We start from the raw sequence: 21393 nt of genomic DNA, 5'->3' as shown, positions 1-21393 counted from the left end.
AAGCTGCGAAGGCCTATTGTATCTGCTCCGTTTCTTCTTATTATTATTCTTTTTTCTTCCGCGTCTTTGAATGGCCTTTAGGGGGTCTTAGCATATCCAAAAAGTCACCAAATTCTGGCCCAATATAGAAAGTGCGTGAAATTTACGTATTTCACTGGCGATGTGAAAGTTCGTCAAAAAGTGACTGAACAGCGCCCCCTAGAAAGTGAAAAATACCCCTCTCCATAAAGCTTAGTTTATCGTACAGTTATGAAATTTGGTATACTTGTAGTACTCAACAGTCCGCACAGAAAAGTCTCTTGCAACCATGGTCAATATCAAACAGGAAGTCGGCCATTTTGGAGTAAAGTGGCCATTTTGACCCCGTTTTGGCCATTTCTAGGGTCTATATTTGGTTGAACAGTTTGGTCATTTTTCGCACCATCGTCTCAAAAATTGTGCGAGATCGAACAGAATCGATGGACGATTCAAATGAGACAATAAAATTGACTTTTCGTAAATACTGAAGGGGCGGGGCCAGGCCTCAAAGTTCGAACACTCGCCAAAAAAATTCAAATTGCTATAATTTCATAAATGAAAGAATTACGGTTAAAGAAATGTTCTGTGGACAATTGTCATCGCCCTCCGAAGACAAATGAATGGTCGATTGATGATGTCACATAAGCCCCGCCCCCTCAGGACTTAAAAGGTCAAGTTTTACTGGGAAATTTTCCAAAATTCGCCCTTTCCAATAATCACCCCAAATTTGTAGCGGGTAACTGAAGACAAGTTGGGGTTGCTTGGCTTCACTTTATGGGAGTTTTCTGCAGAAGGCGGGGCTGTGGCGGCGCGGCGAATTCAGGCGTACCACTTAGGCCTTACGTTTGCCTCCCATTTCGTCATTTCTAGAGATATCGCCACGAAGCTTCTTGTGAGTGATCCTAGTCTGGCCCCCCAAAAGATCTGATGTGAAATTCCGGTGGGCGTGGTCTATTTTCTGAAATAGCGCCCCCTAGGACCATTAAAACTGACAGCCCCAAGCCATGCTTTGACTGAGGATTACGAAATTTGGTACACTAATGTGGTGTCTCAGGACCTACAAAAAAGTCTCTTGGAGCCAAGTGCATTGTCGCACAGGAAGTCGGCCATTTTGGTCCAAGTGCGCAATTTAGTGGTTTTCGCACACGTTGTTTGGAGAGTGATGCTCCGTCGCCCTTTTCACCAATTGCCTTCACACTTCGGCTACATACTCTTAACACATAGATGAAAAAATTCAACCGTCGGATTTTAAATAAGTATAAAGGTGTGGGCGTGGCTAAGCCTCAAACTTTGACCTGTCGCCACGCCACTCTTTTTTTTCACAGCTCCCTATTGGACTCCTTTTAACCAATCACCACCAAACAGTGGCGAATAGCAGCAGACAAGTTGAGGTCACTTGGTCTATAGTACTGGCAGGTTTCGAATAAAGGCGGGGCTTTGGAAGAATGGCGAAATTCGCCATCACGACATGGAAATACGTTTGTCTCTCATTTCTTCAGTCATTGTGACATCGCCATACAAGTTCTGATGAGTGATCCTACTCTGACCCCTAATAGAATTGGACAGCTGAAGTTTGTGGGCGTGGCCTATTTTCTGAAACAGCGCCCCCTAGGACCATTAAAACAGTCAGCCCCAAGCCATGCTTTGACTGAGGATCACAAAATTTGGCACACTAATGTAGTGTACCAGGACCTACAAAAAAGTCTCTTGGAGCCAAGCACAATGTCGCACAGGAGGTCGGCCATTTTGGTCCAAGTACTCAATTTAGTGGTTTTCGCACACGTTATTAGGAGAATGATATCTCCTCGCCCTTTCCACCGATCACCTTCAAACCTCTGCTATATACTCTTAAGACATAGAGGAAAAAATTCAACCGTCGGATTTTAAATAAGTATAAAGGTGTGGGCGTGGCTAAGCCTCAAACTTTGACCAGTCGCCATTACCTTATTTGACTTAACAACTCCCATGTGCATGATCAGATCAATTTCATACTTTGTCTGTGTGATCACTGACCACATCTGAAGACAGTGACAATGTGGACAGCTGACATCACCTAAGCCCCGCCCCCTGACTACAGGAAGTCAACTGTTTTATGGTGAAATGCCCATATTTGTTCCCTCTAATTTAGTCAAGATGACACTAAGGTCATGCACTGTCTTCATGATGTTGTAATGACCATTCAGATCTGATAGCTTTTCAGAAAGGCAGGGGCTTTGATGCCATGGCGATTTCTGACGTGACACTGTGACCTTACGTTTGACTGTAACTTCCACAAACAGCCTCCGACTTGCCCGAGACTGAACATCGCATCACCAGTGTGGTAAAGATAGAGTATCTCCTAGTGGTGAGACGTGTAATGGTGGGCTCAGAGGGGATGCTGAGTCAGGGTAAGGTGTGGACGAGGAGGCCGTTCACGGTTTCTGGTGTCGGGGTGGTTGACTTTCTGTTCCGCCAGACGTTCCCTGGTGCCCCCGGCTGCCGGCCAGGACGGAGAAGCGCGGAGCTGGGTTTGGAGAGCGTCGGGGATGGAGCGGAGGGGGTGCGGAAGGAGGGCGAGCAGCTTCGCTGCGAGGGCCGAACGACGCTGCTTGCAGCTTTAATTATTATTACGCTTTCTTTTTTCTTCCGCGTCTTTGGGTGGCCTTTAGGGGGTCTTAGCATATCCAAAAAGTCACCAAATTCTGGCCCAATATAGAAAGTGCGTGAAATTTACGTATTTCACTGGCGATGTGAAAGTTGATAAAAAAGTGGCTCGACAGCGCCCCCTAAAGAGTGAAAAATACCCCTCTCCATAAAGCTTAGTTTATCGTACAGTTATGAAATTTGGTATACTGGTACTACTCAACAGTCCGCACAAAAAAGCCTCTTGCAACCATGGTCAATATAAAACAGGAAGTCGGCCATTTTGGGTTGAAATGGCGATTTTTAGCCGTTTTGGCCATTTCTAGGGTCTATATTTGGTTGAACAGTTTCGTCATTTTTCGTACCATAGTCTCAAAAATAGTGTGCCATCGAACAGAAGCGATGGACGCTTCAAATGAGAAAATAAAATTGACTTTTCGTAAATACTGAAGGGGCGGGGCCAGGCCTCAAAGTTCGAGCACTCGCCAAAAAAATTCAAATTGCTATAATTTCACAAATGAAAGAATTACAGTTAAAGTAACTTTCTATGGATAATCGTCATCGCCCCCCGAAGACAAATGAATGGTCGCTGGATGATGTCACACAAGCCCCGCCCCCTCAGGACTTAAAACGTCAAGTTTTACTGGGAAATTTTCCAAAATTCGCCCTGTCGAATAATCAGCCCGAATTTGTAGCAGGTAACTGAAGAGAAGTTGGCGTTGCTTGACGTCACTTTATGGGTGTTTTCTGCAGAAGGCGGGGCTGTGGCGACGCGGCGAAGTCAGGCGTACCGCCGTGACCATACATGTGCCTCCCATGTCGTCATTTCTATAGATACAGTCACGAAACGTCTTGTGAGTGATCCTAGTCCGGCCCCCCAAAAGATCTCATGTGAACATCAAATGGGCGTGGCCTATTTTCTGAAATAGCGCCCCCTAGGTCCATTAAAACTGTCAGCCCCAAGCCATGCTTTGACTGAGGAGTACGAAATTTGGTACACTAATGTGGGGTCTCAGGACCTACAAAAAAGTCTCTTTGAGCCAAGTGCAAAGTCGCACAGGAAGTCGGCCATTTTGGTCCAATTACTCGATTTAGTGGTTTTCACACACGTTATTAGGAGAATGATGTCTCGTCGTCCTTTCCACCTATCACCTTCAAACTCCTGCTATATAATCTTAAGACATAGAGGAAAAAATTCAACCGTCGGATTTTATACAAGTATAAAGGTGTGGGCGTGGCTAAGCCTCAAACTTTGACCTTTCGCCATTACATTACTTGACTTAACAACTCCCATGTGCATGATCAGATCTATATCAAACTCCGTCTGTGTGATCATTGACCACATCTCAAGACAATGACAATGTGGACAGCTGACATCACCTATGCCCCGCCCCCTGACTACAGGAAGTCTATTTTTTAATGGTGAAATGCCCATATTTGTCCCCTCTACTTTAGTCAACATGACACTAAGGTCATGCACTGTCTTCATGATGTTGTAATGACCATTCAGATCTGATAGCTTTTCAGAAAGGGAAGGGCTTTGATGCCACGGCGAATTCTGGCGTGACGCCGTGACCTTACGTTTGACTGTAACTTCCACTAACAACCTCCGATCTGCCCGAGACTGAACATGGCAATCAACAATCATGCCCTTTATTCAACGAGGCACACACCGTTGGTGAAAGTTGTGTAATGTCACCACAGCGCCCCCTACACACCATTAAAACTGTAATAACTCCTACAGACGAGGTCGTAACTGCACCAAACTTGCTATGTGTACTCACACAATGGCACCCACCACAGTCCTGTGGTAAGTTGTTGATATTGCTTTAGCTCCGCCCCCTGACAGATATTAGGCCCTTAATAACACATGCATGATGCAATTCACACCAAACTGCACACAAATGACTGTCATCAACCTACAAACTTCTTCATGGAATAATTCTTAAATTTGGGACAGCGCCCCCTAGATACAAAAAACCTTTGTAACTTCTGCAAAAAAGTTCCAAACTACATCAAACATTGTGGGAGTCATCACACATCTGCAATCAACACATGTATGTGATCACTTGTTCAATTCACTTTAACTCCACCCACTTACAGCTTTTTGTCTCTAGATGACCCATGCAACGTTTGATTGATTCCAAATTAACAGAAAACCATCTTTGATGACCAAAGATGACCTCTATGGCATTTACTTGTAAATGGTCACAACGCCCCCTAGATGGGTTCAAACTTTATTAACTTCTAAAGTCAAAGTCAGAATGGCATTATACTTGGCTTGTGACATCACGTGACTGCACCAAACACATTGATGTGGTTGTTGATTCAAATCCCTGTAGCTCCGCCCCTTTCAGCTCACTGGCTTTAGATAACACACACAACGTCCGTTTGATGCCAAAATAACAGAAAACTGTCCTTGTCAACCAAAGCTGACCTCAATGGGATTTTTCTGTAATTGATCACAGCGCCCCCTAGATAACTTTAACTTTCGAAAACTTTAATAAATATGGGCAAAAAAGCACTAAAGTTGGTCTGTGTCATCACACCAACAGTGTGCTAAAGATAAAGTATGCCCTAGTGGTGAGACATGTAATATAATGGTAGGCTCGGAGGGGATGCTGATTCAGGGTGAGGTGTGGATGAGGTGACTGTTAGCTTTTCTTGGTGTCAGGGTGGTGGACGTTTCAGTCCGTGGACGTGCCCTGGTGCCCCGTGCTGCCGGCCAGGACGGAGCGGCGGGGAGTTGGGTTTGGAGAGCATCGGGGATGGAGCGGAGGGGGTGCGGAAGGAGGGTGAGCATCTTCGCTGCGAGGGCCGAACGACGCTGCTTGCAGCTTTAATTAGGCCCGAGCAGCGAAGCGCTGCGAAGGCCTATTGTATCTGCTCCGTTTCTTATTTTTTTTTTTTTTTTTTTCTTTCTTTTTTTTTCTTCCGCGTCTTTGGATGGCCTTTAGGGGGTCTTAGCATATCCAAAAAGTCACCAAATTCTGGCCCAATATAGAAAGTGCGTGAAATTTACGTATTTCACTGGCAACGTGAAAGTTGGTAAAAAAATGTTTCAACAGCGCCCCCTGGAAAATTAAAAATACCCCTCCGCTTTGACCTTTTTTCATAGTAGAGTGATGAAATTTGGTACACTTGTAGAACTCAACAATACGCACAGAAAAGCCTCTTGCACGCATGGTCAATATCAAACAGGAAGTCGGCCATTTTGGACTAAAGTGGCCATTTTGACCCCGTTTTGGCCATTTCTAGGGTCTATATTTGGTTGAACAGTTTGGTCATTTTTCGCACGATCGTCTCAAAAATAGTGTGCGATCGAACAGAAGTGATGGACGATTAAAATGAGACAATAAAATTGACTTTTCGTAAATACTGAAGGGGCGGGACCAGGCCTCAAAGTTCGAGCACTCGCCAAAAAAATTCAAATTGCTATAGATTCATAAATGAAAGAATTACAGTTAAAGAAATGTTCTATGGACAATCGACGTCGCCCTCCGAAGACAAATGAATGGTCGATTGATGATGTCACATAAGCCCCGCCCCCTCAGGACTTAAAAGGTGAAGTTTTACTGGGAAATTTTCCAAAATTCGCCCTTTCAAATAATCATCCCAGATTTGTAGCAGGTAACTGAAGACAAGTTAGGGTTGCTTGGCGTCACTTTATGGGAGTTTTCTGCAGAAGGCGGGGATGTGGCGGTGCGGCGAAGTCAGGTGTACCGCTTAGGCCTTACGTTTGCCTCCCATTTCGTCATTTCTAAAGATATCGCCACAACACTTCTTGGGAGTGATCCTAGTCCAGCCCCAAATAGAATCTGATGTGAACATCCGGTGGGCGTGGCCTATTTTCTGAAATAGCGCCCCCTAGGACCATTAAAACTGTCAGCCCCAAGCCATACTTTGGCTGAGGATTACGAAATTTTGTACACTAATGTGGTGTCTCAGGACCTACAAAAAAGTCTCTTGGAGCCAAGTGCAAAGTCGCACAGGAAGTCGGCCATTTTGGTCAAAGTACTCGATTTAGTGGTATTCGCACACGTTGTTTGGAGAGTGTTGCACCATCACCCTTTTCACCAATCACCTTCAAACATCTGCTATACACTCTTAAGACATAGATGAAAAAATTCAACCGTCGGATTTTATATAAGTATAAAGGTGTGGGCGTGGCTAAGCCTCAAACTTTGACCTGTCGCCACGCCACTCTTTTTTTCACAGCTCCCTATCGGACTCCTTTTAACCAATCACCAGCAATCACTGGCAAATAGCAGCAGACAAGTTGAGGTCACTTGGTCTATAGTACTGGCAGGTTTCGAATAAAGGCGGGGCTTTGGGAGCATGGCGAAATTCGCCATCACGCCATGGAAATACGTTTGTCTCTCATTTCTTCAATCATTGTGACATCGCCACACAATTTCTGATGAGTGATCCTACTCTGACCCCTAATAGAACTGCACAGCTGAAGTTTGTGGGCGTGGCCTATTTAATGAAATAGCGCCCCCTAGGACCATTAAAACTGTCAGCCCCAAGCCATGCTTTGACTGAGGATTACGAAATTTGATACACTAATGTGGGGTCTCAGGACCTACAAAAAAGTCTCTTGGAGCCAAGTGCAAAGTCGCGCAGGAAGTCGGCCATTTTGGTCCAAGTACTCGATTTAGTGGTATTCGCACACGTTGTTTGGAGAGTGTTGCACCATTGCCCTTTTCACCAATCGCCTTCAAACATCTGCTATATACTCTTAAGACATAGATGAAAAAATTCAACCGTCGGATTTTATATAAGTATAAAGGTGTGGGCGTGGCTAAGCCTCAAACTTTGACCTGTCGCCACGCCACTCTTTTTTTCACAGCTCCCTATTGGACTCCTTTTAACCAATCACCAGCAATCACTGGCAAATGGCAGCAGACAAGTTGAGGTCACTTGATCTGTAGTACTGGCAGGTTTTGAATAAAGGCGGGGCTTTGGGAGCATGGCGAAATTCGCCATCACGCCATGAAAATACGTTTGTCTCTCATTTCTTCAGTCATTGTGACATCACAACAAAATGTCTGATGAGTGATCCTAGTCTGACCCCCAATAGAAATGGACAGCTGAAGTTTGTGGGCGTGGCCTATTTTCTTAAATAGCGCCCCCTAGGACCATTAAAACTGTCAGCCCCAAGCCATGCTTTGACTGAGGATTACGAAATTTGATACACTAATGTGGGGTCTCAGGACCTACAAAAAAGTCTCTTGGAGCCAAGTACAAAGTCGCACAGGAAGTCGGCCATTTTGGTCCAAGTACTCGATTTAGTGGTTTTCGCACACGTTGTTTGGAGAGTGTTGCACCATCGCCCTTTTCACCAATCGCCTTCAAACTTCTGCTATATACTCTTAAGACAAAGGGAGAAAAATTCAACCATCGGATTTTATATAAGTATAAAAGTGTGGGCGTGGCTAAGCCTCAAACTTTGACCTTTCGCCATTACATCACTTGACTTAACTCCCATGTGCATGATCAGATCTATATCAAACTGTGTCTGTGTGATCATTGACCACATCTCAAGACAATGACAATGTGGACAGCTGACATCACCTAAGCCCCGCCCCCTGACTACAGGAAGTCTATTTTTTATGGTGAAATGCCCATATTTGTCCCCTCTAATTTAGTCAACATGACACTAAGGTCATGCACTGTCTTCATGATGTTGTAATGACCATTCAGATCTGCTAGCTTTTCAGAAAGGGAGGGGCTTTGATGCCATGGCGATTTCTTACTCTGACCCCTAATAGACATGGACAGCTGAAGTTTGTGGGCGTGGCCTATTTTCTGAAATAGCGCCCCCCTAGGACCATTAAAACAATCAGCCCCAAGCCATGCTTTGACTGAGGATCACGAAATTTGGCACACTAATGTAGTGTCTCAGGACCTACAAAAAAGTCTCTTGGAGCCAAGCGCAATGTCGCACAGGAGGTCAGCCATTTTGGTCCAAGTTCTCGATTTAGTGGTTTTCGCACACGTTATTAGGAGAATGATGTCTCGTCGTCCTTTCCACCGATCACCTTCAAACTCCTGCTATATACTCTTAAGACATAGAGGAAAAAATTCAACCGTTGGATTTTAAATAAGTATAAAGGTGTGGGCGTGGCTAAGCCTCAAACTTTGACCAGTCGCCATTATGTTACGTGACTTAATAACTCCCATGTGCATGATCAGATCAATTTCAAATTTTGTCTGTGTGATCACTGACCCCATCTGAAGACAGTGACAATGTGGACAGCTTACATCACCTAAGCCCGCCCCCTGACTACAGGAAGTCTACTGTTTTATGGTGAAATGTCCATATTTGTCCCCTCTAATTTAGTCAAGATGACACTAAGGTCATGCACTGTCTTCATGATGTTGTAATGACCATTCAGATCTGATAGCTTTTCAGAAAGGGGGGGCTTTTATGCCATGGCGATTTCTGGCGTGACGCTGTGACCTTACGTTTGACTGTAACTTCCACAAACAGCCTTCGATATGCCCGAGACTGAACATCACATCACCAGTGTAGTAAAGATAGAGTATCTGCTAGTGGTGAGACGTGTAATGGTGGGCTCAGAGGGGATGCTGAGTCAGGGTGAGGTGTGGACGCGGAGGCCGTTCACGGTTTCTGGTGTCGGGGTGGTTGACTTTCTGTTCTGCCAGACGTGCCCTGGTGCCCCCGGCTGCCGGCCAGGATGGAGAAGCGCGGAGCTGGGTTTGGAGAGCGTCGCGGATGGAGCGGAGGGGTTGCGGAAGGAGGGCGAGCAGCTTCGCTGCGAGGGCCGAACGACGCTGCTTGCAGCTTTAATTAGGCCCGAGCAGTGAAGCTGCGAAGGCCTATTGTATCTGCTCCGTTTATTATTTTTTTTCTTTTTTTTTTTCTTTCTTTTTTTTTCTTCCGCGTCTTTGGATGGCCTTTAGGGGGTCTTAGCATATCCAAAAACTCACCAAATTCTGGCCCAATATAGAAAGTGCGTGAAATTTACGTATTTCACTGGCAACGTGAAAGTTGGTAAAAAATTGTTTCAACAGCGCCCCCTGGAAAATTAAAAATACCCCTCCGCTTTGACCTTTTTTCATAGTAGAGTGATGAAATTTGGTACACTTGTAGAACTCAACAATACGCACAGAAAAGCCTCTTGCACCCATGGTCAATATCAAACAGGAAGTCGGCCATTTTGGACTAAAGTGGCCATTTTGACCCCATTTTGGCCATTTCTAGGGTCTATATTTGGTTGAACAGTTTGGTCATTTTTCGCACGATCGTCTCAAAAATAGTGTGCGATCGAACAGAAGCGATGGACGATTAAAATGAGACAATAAAATTGACTTTTCGTAAATACTGAAGGGGCGGGACCAGGCCTCAAAGTTCGAGCACTCGCCAAAAAAATTCAAATTGCTATAGATTCATAAATGAAAGAATTACAGTTAAAGAAATGTTCTATGGACAATTGTCGTCGCCCTCCGAAGACAAATGAATGGTCGATTGATGATGTCACATAAGCCCCGCCCCCTCAGGACTTAAAAGGTCAAGTTTTACCTGGAAATTTCCCAAAATTCGCCCTTTCAAATAATCACCCCAAATTTGTAGCAGGTCACTGAAGACAAGTTGGGGTTGCTTGCCGTCACTTTATGGGAGTTTTCTGCAGAAGGCGGGGCTGTGGCGGCGCGGCGAAGTCAGGCGTACCGACGTGGCCTTACGTTTGCCTCCCATTTCGTCATTTCTAGAGATATCGCCACGAAACGTCTTGGGAGTGATCCTAGTCCGGCCCCCCCAAAAATGTGATGTGAACATCCGGTGGGCGTGGCCTATTTTCTGAAATAGCGCCCTCTAGGACCATTAAAACTGCCAGCCCCAAGCCATGCTTTGACTGACGAGTACAAAATTTGGTACACTAATGTGGTGTCTCAGGACCTACAAAAAAGTCTCTTGGAGCCAAGTGCAATGTCGCACAGGAAGTCGGCCATTTTGGTCCAAGTGCGCGATTTAGTGGTTTTCGCACACGTTGTTTGGAGAGTGATGCTCCGTCGCCCTTTTCACCAATTGCCTTCACACTTCTGCTATATACTCTTAAGACATAGATGAAAAAATTCAGCCGTCGGATTTTAAATAAGTATAAAGGTGTGGGCGTGGCTAAGCCTCAAACTTTGACCTGTCGCCACGCCACTCTTTTTTTCACAGCTCCCTACTGGACTCCTTTTACCCAAACACCAGGATTCTGTGGCAAACAGCAGTAGACAAGTTGAGGTTACTTTGTCTCCAGTACTGGCAGGTTTTGAAAAAAGGCGGGGCTTTGGGAGCATGGCGAAAATCGCCATCACGCCATGGAAATACGTTTGCCTCTCATTTCTTAAGTTATCGAGATATCACCTCGAAATTTGTTGTGAGTGATCCTAGTCTGACCCCCAATAGAAATGGACAGCTAAAATTTGTGGGCGTGGCCATTTTTCTGAAATAGCGCCCCCTAGGACCATTAAAACTGTCAGCCCCTAGCCATTCTTTGACTGAGGATTATGAAATTTGGTACACTAATGAGGTGTCTCCGGACCTACAAAAAAGTCTCTTGGAGCCAAGTGCAAAGTCGCACAGGAAGTCGGGCATTTTGGTCCAAGTACGCGATTTAGTTGTTTTGGCACACGTTGTTTGGAGAGTGATGCTCCGTTGCCCTTTTCACCAATCGCCTTCAAACTTCTGCTATTTACTCTTAAGACATAGGAGAAAAAATTCAACCGTCGGATTTTTCAAAAGTTGAAAGGTGTGGGCGTGGCTAAGTCTCAAACTTTGACCTTTCGCCATTACTTTACTTGACTTAATAACTCCCATGTGCATGATCAGATCTTTTTCGAACTTTGTCTGTGTGATCATTGACCATATCTTTAAACAATGACAATGTGGACAGCTGACATCACCTAAGCCCCGCCCCCTGAATACAGGAAGTCTATTGTTTTATGCTGAAATGCCCATATTTGTCCCCTCTAATTTAGTCAACATGACACTAAGGTCATGCACGGTCTTCATGATGCTGTAATGACCATTCAGATCTGATAGCTTTCCAGATAGGGAGGGGCTTTGATGCCATGGCGAATTCTGGCGTAACGCCGTAACCTTACAATTCAATTTAATGGTGAGCTCAGAGGGGATGCTGAGTCAGGGTGAGGTGCGGACGAGGAGGCCATTTGCGGTTTCTGGTGTCGGGGTGGTTGATGTTTCTGTTCTGCCAGACGTGCCCTGGTGCCCCGGGCTGCCGGCCAGGCCGGAGCGGCGCGGAGCTGCGAGGGCCGAACGACGCTGCTTGCAGCTTTAATTTTTCTTTCTTTCTTTTTTTTTCTTTTTTTTTCTTCCGCGTCTTTGGACGGCCTTTAGGGGGTCTTAGCATTTCCAAAAACTCACCAAATTCTGGCCCAATATAGAAAGTGCGTGAAATTTACGTATTTCACTGGCAATGTGAAAGTTGGTATAAAAGTGTTTCAACAGCGCCCCCTGGAAAATTAAAAATACCCCTCCGCATTGACCTTTTTTCATAGTAGAGTGATAAAATTTGGTACACCTGTAGAATTCAACAATACGCACAGAAAAGCCTCTTGCACCCATGGTCAATATCAAACAGGAAGTCGGCCATTTTGGACTAAAGTGGCCATTTTTACCCCATTTTGGCCATTTCTAGGCTCTATATTTGGTTAAACAGTTTGGTCATTTTTCGCACGATTGTCTCAAAAATAATGTGCGATCGAACAGAAGCGATGGATGAATCAAATGAGAAAATAAAATTGACTTTTCGTAAATGCTGAAGGGGCGTGGCCAGGCCTCAAAGTTCGAGCACTCGCCAAAAAAATTCAAATTGCTATAATTTCATAAATGAAAGAATTACAGTTAAAGTCGTTTTCTATGGACAATCGTCATCGCCCCCCGAAGACAAATGAATGGTTGATTGATGATATCACATAAGCCCCGCCCCCTCAGGCCTTAAAAGGTCAAGTTTTTACTGGGAAATTGTCCAAAATTCGCCCTTTCAACTAATCACCCCATATTTGTAGCAGGTAACTGAAGACAAGGTGGGATTGCTTGGCGTCACTTTATGGGAGTTTTCTCCAGAAGGCGGGGCTGTGGCGGTGCGGCGAAGTCAGGCGTACCGATGTGGCCTTACGTTTGCCTCCCATTTCATCATTTCTTGAGATATCGCCACAAAACCTCTTGGGAGTGATCCTAGTCCGGCCCCCCAAAAAATTTGATGTGAACATCCGGTGGGCGTGGCCTATTTTATGAAATAGCGCCACCTAGGATCATTAAAACTGTCAGCCCCAAGCCATGCTTTGACTGAGGATTACGAAATTTGGTACACTAATGTGGTGTCGCAGGACCTACAAAAAAGTCTCTTGGAGCCTAGTGCAAAGTTGCACAGGAAGTCGGCGATTTTGGTCCAAGTACGCGATTTACTGGTTTTCGCACACGTTGTTTTGACAGTGATGCTCCATCGCCCTTTTCACCAATCGCCTTCAAACTTCTTCTATATACTCTTTAGACATAAAGTAAAAAATTCAACCGTCGGATTTTAAATAAGTATAAAGGTGTGGGCGTGGCTAAGCCTCAAACTTTGACCTGTCGCCACGCCACTCTTTTTTTCACAGCTCCCTATTGGACTCCTTTTACCCAATCACCAGCAATCTCTGGCAAATAGCAGCTGACAAGTTGAGGTCACTTGGTCTACAGTACTGGCAGGTTTTGAAAAAAGGCGGGGCTTTGGGAGCATGGTGAAATTCGCCATCACGCCATGGCAATACGTTTGCCTCTCATTTCTTCAATTATCGTGACATCGCCACAAAATGTCTGGTGAGTGATCCTAGTCTGACCCCCAATAGAATTGGGCAGCTGAGATTTGTGGGCGTGGCCTATATTCTGAAATAGCGCCCCCTAGGACCATTAAAACTGTCAGCCCCAAGACAAGGTTTGACTGAGGATTACGAAAATTGGTACACTCATGTAGGGTCTCTGGACCTACAAAAAAGTCTCTTGGAGCCAAGCGCAATTTCGCACAGGAGGTCGGCCATTTTGGTCCAAGTACTCGATTTAGTGGTTTTCGCACACGTTGTTTGGACATTGATGGACCATCGCCCTTTACACCGATCACCTTCAAACTTATGCTATGTACTTTTAAGTCAAAGGGGAAAAAATTCAACCGTCGGATTTTAAATAAGTATAAAGGTGTGGGCGTGGCTAAGCCTCAAACTTTGACCTTTCGCCATGACATTACTTGACTTAATAACTCCCATGTGCATGATCAGATCTAATTCAAACTTTGTCTGTGTGATCACTGACCACATCTCAAGACAACGACAATGTGGACAGCTGACATCACCTAAGCCCCGCCCCCTGACAACAGGAAGTCTATTGTTTTATGGTGAAATGCCCATATTTGTCCCCTCTAATTTAGTGAAAATGACACTCAGGTCATACAGTGTCTTCATGATGTTTTAATGACAATTCAGATCTGATAGCTTTCCAGAAAGGGAGGGGTTTTGATGCCATGGTGAATGCTGGCGTGACGCCATGACCTTACATTTGACTGTAACTTCCACAAACGGCCTCCGATTTGCCCGAAACTGAATATGGCAATGAACAATCATGCCCTTTAGCCAATGAGGCACAAACGGTTGGTGAATGTTATATAATGTCACCAAAGCTGACCTCAATGGGACTTTTCTGTAGTTGGTCACAGCGCCACCTAGATAACGTTATCCTTCGATAACTTTAAAAAACATGGTCAGAATAGCATTAAAGTTGGTCACTGTCATCACACCACCAGTGTGGTAAAGATAGAGGATTCCCTAGTGGTGAGACATAAAATATAATGGAGGGCTCAAAGGGGATGCTGAGTCAGGGTGAGGTGCGGACAAGGTGGCCGTTAGCAGTTTCTGGTGTTGGGGTGGTCGACGTTTGTGTTCTGCGGACGTGCCCTGGTGCCCCGGGCTGCTGGCCAGGCCGGAGCGGCGCGGAGCTGCGAGGGCCGAACGACGCTGCTTGCAGCTTTAATTCTTATTGCTCTTTTCAGTAGTAGAAATAAGTGTTCAGTGTGAGTTTTGTAGGTGTTTCCCCAAACCTCTGAACAGTACATCATGTGTGGAAGTGCTAATATTTGATATAAGAGAACTATTGATTTTTCATTTAAAGGGACTTTACGGAGTTTTGAATTTTTATGCTCGTGATTGCCCCCTCAGGCCAAAAGCGTAACGGCAGCTTCAATAGTAGACTCGTGCACGAGGCGCGCATGCTGTACGTGCACACTCCTTAACGAAAATAGCAGCTGAGACAGTCCTCTGTGTGTGTGTGTGTGTGTGTGTGTGTGTGTGTGTGTGTGTGTGTGTGTGTGTGTGTGTGTGTGTGTGTGTGTGTGTGTGTGTGTGTGTGTGTGTGTGTGTGTGTGTGTGTGTGTGTGTGTGTGTGGCCCAGAGGACAGGAGAACGCGCAGCTAATTAATTAAATAATTTGGTTCTGTACCTTTCTCTTCAGCACAGCCGACAAAGGTTTATGATGGGTCAGTCCTCCTGCATGCTCAGATCATTCCCTTCCCTTGCTTGAAAAATTGTTCCAAAATGAAAGTTGAACCCACATCTTTTTATCTGTGAATTCAACGCCGTTCGGCGAGTCTCAAATAAAAATGTGGGCATCTTACTGTAAAAAAATATACCATTAATGTAAAAAAGAAACTCTAAATAAACTATGTTCACATCCAGAATCAAACCCAGGTCTGCTGCATGAGAGTCAGACATCTTACAAGGTGAGCTAACTCTAGTAGCATTCTGTAACTTTTATATCCTTGATGACAGCTGAAACAACGTCAAACCAAAGAACGGTTCGAAGTGAAAATGGCTATTTTGTTGCTAATTTACAGGAAATATCTAGAAGAAAGTTCTACAGAAAGTAGCTAAGGGTCCTCAGAAACGTAGCTAGCTTTGTCACTAGGCGTTAGGAACAGCGACAAAGTGGCACTGCCTCTCTCTCTGCTGCTAAAGCTACGGATAGCAAATGCTACGGGCGATGCCTGAGCGTGAACGCGCATGAAGCAGCCTGCTCGACCCGAGCATCTCTCTTTTTCTGTGATTTTACAGAAAAACAGGCAATCACAGTAAAAATGCCAGGGCTCATTCTACAGGACCAGGGCATTGCAGGAGAATGTATGAAGAAGACATTTAATATTTCTATACATGTTTTGGCTGTCAAACTTCCATAATGTCCCTTTAAAATATGTTTTGATTAGTTTAATATTGTAATTGATTTAGACATTTTAGTTTCATCATTTTCTATATGAAGTCTCCTGTTGGACCAAATCAATCAATTTAAAGTGAGGTGAATTGAGGTATGGTATGACAGAATCGCTAAATCTCCAAAGAAAAGGCATCCAGAGTTCAGCGTTTTTGCCCAGTATGTCTCTTGTCTGTGTGCATAAAAGCTGCAGTACATACATAGTTAGCACTGAGATAAGGGCTCGGGTAAACATGGAGGGTTTAAGCAATGAATTGATTGAGACACACTTTGCGCAAACTGTTGTACAACATGGAGCAGTTGATTTAACACTTCACTGACCGATAAACAGGAAGACACTGACTTCTATCCCCATACAGACCATGCTTTAGGCTGCAGTGTTTCTAGAAAATACAGCTTTGCTACACAGCAGAGTTGAAACAATGCATTAAATTATTACAATGATTTGGTTTTAAAAATCCTCAAAAAATATTAGATTGGGTTTAGAAGCCTAGAGAGGTTTCTCTATTTCTTAGGTTGTAAAAAATTACAAAAACTAAACAAACGGAAACAAAGAGCGTTTGTCTGAGTTAATCTGGTCTGAACTTGATGCAAAATAAAAAAGTGAAACAGAACTGAGTAACAGCTTCTTTTGCTGCAACTAAAAAAAAACAAAATGTGAAACTCACGCTACTTGCCTCTCAGTGAGGTGAGTCACAGCGTGGGGGAAAGACTTTCTAAAACCAATAAATACACCATCGGCTTGCTGTAGTACTTGCATGTGTAATTATGTGATATAATATCTTCCCATGTGAACGTGGACTCGATGCAAGCACATTTTCCTTTCAAATCCTTTGTAGTATTCTACATTTTCATCCCAGACATGAGCAAGACCCTGTAGTCAGATGTGTGGACTCGAGTCACGTGACTTGGACTTGAGTCAGACTCGAGTCATTATTTTAATGACTTCTGACTTGATTTGATAAAATCTATAAAGACTTACGACTTGACTCGGCCTTGAATGCCAATGACTTGCGACTTGAATCGACTTGCATCTGTTGACTTGATGATGACTTGACCATATTTGATATTTTAGCACAAAAGTGGCACGACATGGACAAAAATCATGAATCATTCTTGGTTCTGGGTTTGATGTACTGCTAAATGCAGCAGCACTTGGTTTATAATCCATTTCAGTTGCCCTCTCTGCTTGTTTGAGCAAATAAATTAAGCTTTAAGAAGCTTTATTTCTGGAATTTATTTATTATCATCGTCATTAAATAGAAGTTGGACAGGTGACTTGATTATGACTTGAAAATTCAAAGTTAAGGACTTTGGACTTGACTTGGACTTGGTTGTCTTTGACTTGGCTCGAGACTTGACTGGTGTCACGGCCTTTACACTTCCAAAAAATACGACTTCCAACTGAAGGCCGTTGGTGAGAACAGGTGATTTCCTTTAAGCACGCATTTTAGACTTGATTTCTTGCTAATTTTATAAATGGTTTATTCTTCCAAAAATAGTTCAAAATTCATTCAAAATGTTCTACTTTTGATCAAACAAAAATTAACCTTAAATTAAATTATCAGGTCTAAAAAATGGTCAAAAATCATTTAACCAATCCTCCCATTTTCCCGGACACTTGGCCAACAAACATTCTCACACGCCTCCCCATGTGCTACTAATAAGCTTAATGACTAAGGCGTGTCCAAAAAATTCACAACTACATCAATTTGCCAAAAAACAAAAATTAACAAACTTAAATTGCAAACTTAACTTATTATAAAGGGAATGATAAAAGAAGAGATTCTAAAAGAAATTTATAACTAACAGATTTATGTTACTTTACTGAAATGGCCACCACAACTGGAAAGACTTGTGACTTGCAAAGCAGTGACTTGGTCACACCTCTGGAATTAGTCACTGGTCATCATACCTGCTGCTGTTATAACAGCTACTGACAAAGACTTCATGCCTAAACACTCGATTGTGTCATTGTGCTCACGCTAAACACTTCTAAAACACCTCTCATAAACAATGTCAGCTTGTGTCTATCATGAACTTATGGATCCTGGTCATGGGTAACTCCAGCTGCAAACACGGATCAATAAAGGACGTTCACAAACACCGGCTACAGGGTTTGTTTACAGATAAACACCGACCTGTGTGGTGAAAAGTTCACCTACGACTTTGATCTTGATGATGTATCATATCGTACCGTATGGTACTTATTGTATGTATTATGAATTATGAGTTATAATCTTTTTTTGAGTGTGTGTTGTTCTTTTTTAAACTGTATTACTAGGAGCCAATCATGTATTTATTGTTTCTTTATATGGGTGTAGTTTTTGTTTGGCTCATGTGGGGTCGCTGTTTATTGTGTTGGTATAAGGAAGTGCGTCACTGTTGATGACAGGTGCTAACCCGGAAGAGCTTATGGTTTTTGACCGCAGTGGCAGATGTATGTGAACGCAATAATCTTAATTAAAAAACGTCAAAGAACATCAGAGCATTGGCGTTCAGACAGTTAATTCAAACCAAACTATCACCAGGATAAAATGGACATCAGCAAGCGCGTCAACCAGGTAACTCCAGGCAAAACACCTCAGTGGCCATAAGTATTGGACGCAGCTTCTTTGATAATATGGCTCCTATATATATATATATATATATATATATATATATTTTTTTTTTATTGTTACGTCATTGTTGTAACAATTAGGGGCTAGAGTGGCTCCCCATTGGGGAATCAAACCCCGGTCTCCCGTGTGACAGGCAGGGATCCTCTCCACTATACCTGTAAGATCACAGAGGAACAGACCGGACCCTCCTCTCCAGCACCTGGGAATCGACTTTTCCAGGAAGGCTGAGTGTGGTCCCTTTTCTCTTAAACATGCTACTCCACAGACCCCCCATGTCCATTCATGATTGCAGAGGCATGTGCCATGTGTGGAATGTCACAAACTAATTGTAGTGAGGAAACTAATGAAAAGTGAAGCTAAAATGTAAAAGAAAGATATATGTTTGCTGTTTCTTAGTCAACAGTTTAACACTAAATCTATTTTAGAGGATTTAGGTGTAAAAACATCAGATTAGGATTCAGCAGCAAAAGGCTTGAGAACAGCAGCATCCACACACCAGTCTAGACTTCCAGGCTGTCAGAGGTCCAGTTCTGAGTAATCAGAGAGGGTGAATGCATCCCAAGTCACTGAACCCCGGGAAAAGGTCAGGAATTCTGTAGTTATCTATTTATAAAGACACCACCTCTGTTTAGGTTGTTGGAAAACCGCATTAATACCGAGAATGACCAATGCCCCATTGGGCTGCTTTTAAAACAAGACCAGTTTAATGTTGCTCACGTGCATATCTAAAGCAGCATTATACTAACAGTTTAGGAATACAAGTCACATTACATTTCGGTAAAGACATTTAAATGTAGTTTCGTTGCTTACACAGGACTGCTCTCAGGTGGGCGGGGCCCTAACTCAACGGGTTGTGCAGAAAAACCAGAGGCATGCGTCTTTAAACCCTCTGGTTAAAAAGACAGTTTTATTTTAGGGGTCATTCTGCACCTTCTGCATTAATAAGAGTCACGTTTAAAACTTCCATCTCGGGCAGGGGGTTAAAAGGCTCGGAGATGCTGACTGGGAACCGGTGACACCCGGTTTCCCCATCAAACGCAACATCAAAGCCGAGCTGAAGTTGAGGAAGAGGTCAGCCTAGCTTGGCTTCCCTCGGACAGACAGCTAGCTTAGCCACCATGCAGGCAGTGCAGCGCGGTGGTTACAACGTGTTATTACTACAAACAGCTGCAGGAATGTTCAGAGGTTTGTTGTTTTTGCTTTTACCTGCTCGTTGTGTCGGTAGTTCGTCACAGCGACAGAAGGACAGCCCGCAGAGTCACCGTCCGACCTTGGATGAACAGCTGCTGGAACAGGGGCGGAGCCCGATGACTACCGTAATACACAGAATGCGACTCCCAGGAAAAAAGAATAAAAAATTATAAAAAACGAGTTGTACTTATTGAGTCTTGAGGCTCGGTTTTGTCCATATTGTGATTCTAATCTGGATTTAATTCAAATTAAAAATGTTTTCCTCAACACACATGAAAAATAACACACAAACATATAATTTAATTTGGTCTTTTAATGCTTTGTTTTTTATTATTATTAGAGTTTTGACAATAAATAAATAAACAATTAGTAGTTGCAGTACTTGAATCATGTTTATAACTAAAATGTCTTTCTAATTAAAAAAATGGGACTTTATATTTTATGAAAAAACTTCTCTAAACTTTGTTTACTAAAAAAAACGTGTTTGCATTTGGCAAAAACAAGTTCTGAATGTACCAAAAATGTTTAAAGAGGAGCTACTAGATTCTTGAATGAGGATGCGTAATGGGCGTCAGCTCGAAGGGGATTATTTGCATTTAAATCATATCCTGTCTACTACCATTTGTTACCTTTGAAAACACATCAACAAAGGTACATGTTGTGCAAGAGGTGAATGTTGATGATTGTGTGTGTGTGTGTGTGTGTGTGTGTGTGTGTGTGTGTGTGTGTGTGTGTGTGTGTGTGTGTGTGTTTGGGGGAGGGTACATTGGAACTTTGCCCCCCCAGTTTGAAAATCCTATCTGCGCCCCTGCTCGGTGCGACTCAAATCGGTCCTGAGATGTCTCCGGGTCACAACGACTGATGAAACTATTTGCGTCTCGAAATCAAAAATGAAGGAGTTTTACGTCAGCTGGTTACAGGTGCATTTATTCGGAGAGATTCTATCGGCGTGACAGAACAGCTTAGTGAGGCTTCAGGCGGCCGACCCTCATCCTCTGGGATACCCCTCGTCACCACGGAGAGTATCTGCTTGGTTCAAGAGCTGGACTTGAGCAGCGGAGATTTTGGTTTTAACAAAACCTCAGAACACGCCCTCTCAGCGTCAGAAAGCTTGTTGTTATGGAGCAAAAGACACGTGAGAGCAAGTTAACTTTACTCTGGATTCAGATCTGCATGAGGTGTACACGTGCAAATGACCTTCTGGTTACTGATCAAACATTACTGATTATCATAAATAATAATTATTATTAACCCAAAAAATAATAAGTCATTTCAGTAATTAAAAACATTTATAATGAACCATGATGATTATTTATGATGATTTGCATATGATTGTAATAAACAGTAAAAACAGTTTATTAATATTATTATTTTAAAATCTTGAAGTGTCCTTCATCTTGGGACGGAACAGGAGACAGATAAAAGATGATGTTTAGCAGACATCTCGGCTCCTGTGAAGGATAATCTGTGGAACAAATGTTACAGCTTAACCCAGCTGACCTAGCTGGGGAAGTGTGACCTTTGGGACACAAAATGAGGCCATTCATGTCGCTACACAATGCACTCTAGAATTCTCCAAAGTATTCTTGTTCATTTATTGTCTCTTGTCAGAGCTCCTGCTCAGTATACACCTTACACAGGAAGGTTTCCTGCACTGTGTCTTGGCAGAAAGCT

The 21393-nt window shown here is 43.5% G+C and overlaps 1 protein-coding gene across 2 annotated transcripts in view; it reads right to left on the bottom strand.

Annotated features, from left to right (window-relative positions):
- agla (amylo-alpha-1, 6-glucosidase, 4-alpha-glucanotransferase a) overlaps positions 1-19855 on the bottom strand; it is a 230011-nt gene extending 210156 nt beyond the window's left edge. For both annotated transcript variants that reach the window (XM_054744941.2, XM_054744906.2), the window contains exon 1: positions 19735-19855. The gene's annotated coding sequence lies outside the window, so the exon portion shown is untranslated. The remainder of the gene's footprint in view (positions 1-19734) is intronic.
- Positions 19856-21393: the final 1538 nt, after the last annotated feature.

This window comes from Nothobranchius furzeri, chromosome 11 (genome assembly GCF_043380555.1).
Source record: "Nothobranchius furzeri strain GRZ-AD chromosome 11, NfurGRZ-RIMD1, whole genome shotgun sequence".
In the NCBI taxonomy this organism is placed as follows: domain Eukaryota; kingdom Metazoa; phylum Chordata; class Actinopteri; order Cyprinodontiformes; family Nothobranchiidae; genus Nothobranchius; species Nothobranchius furzeri.
This window is presented reverse-complemented; position numbering and strand designations above follow the sequence as displayed.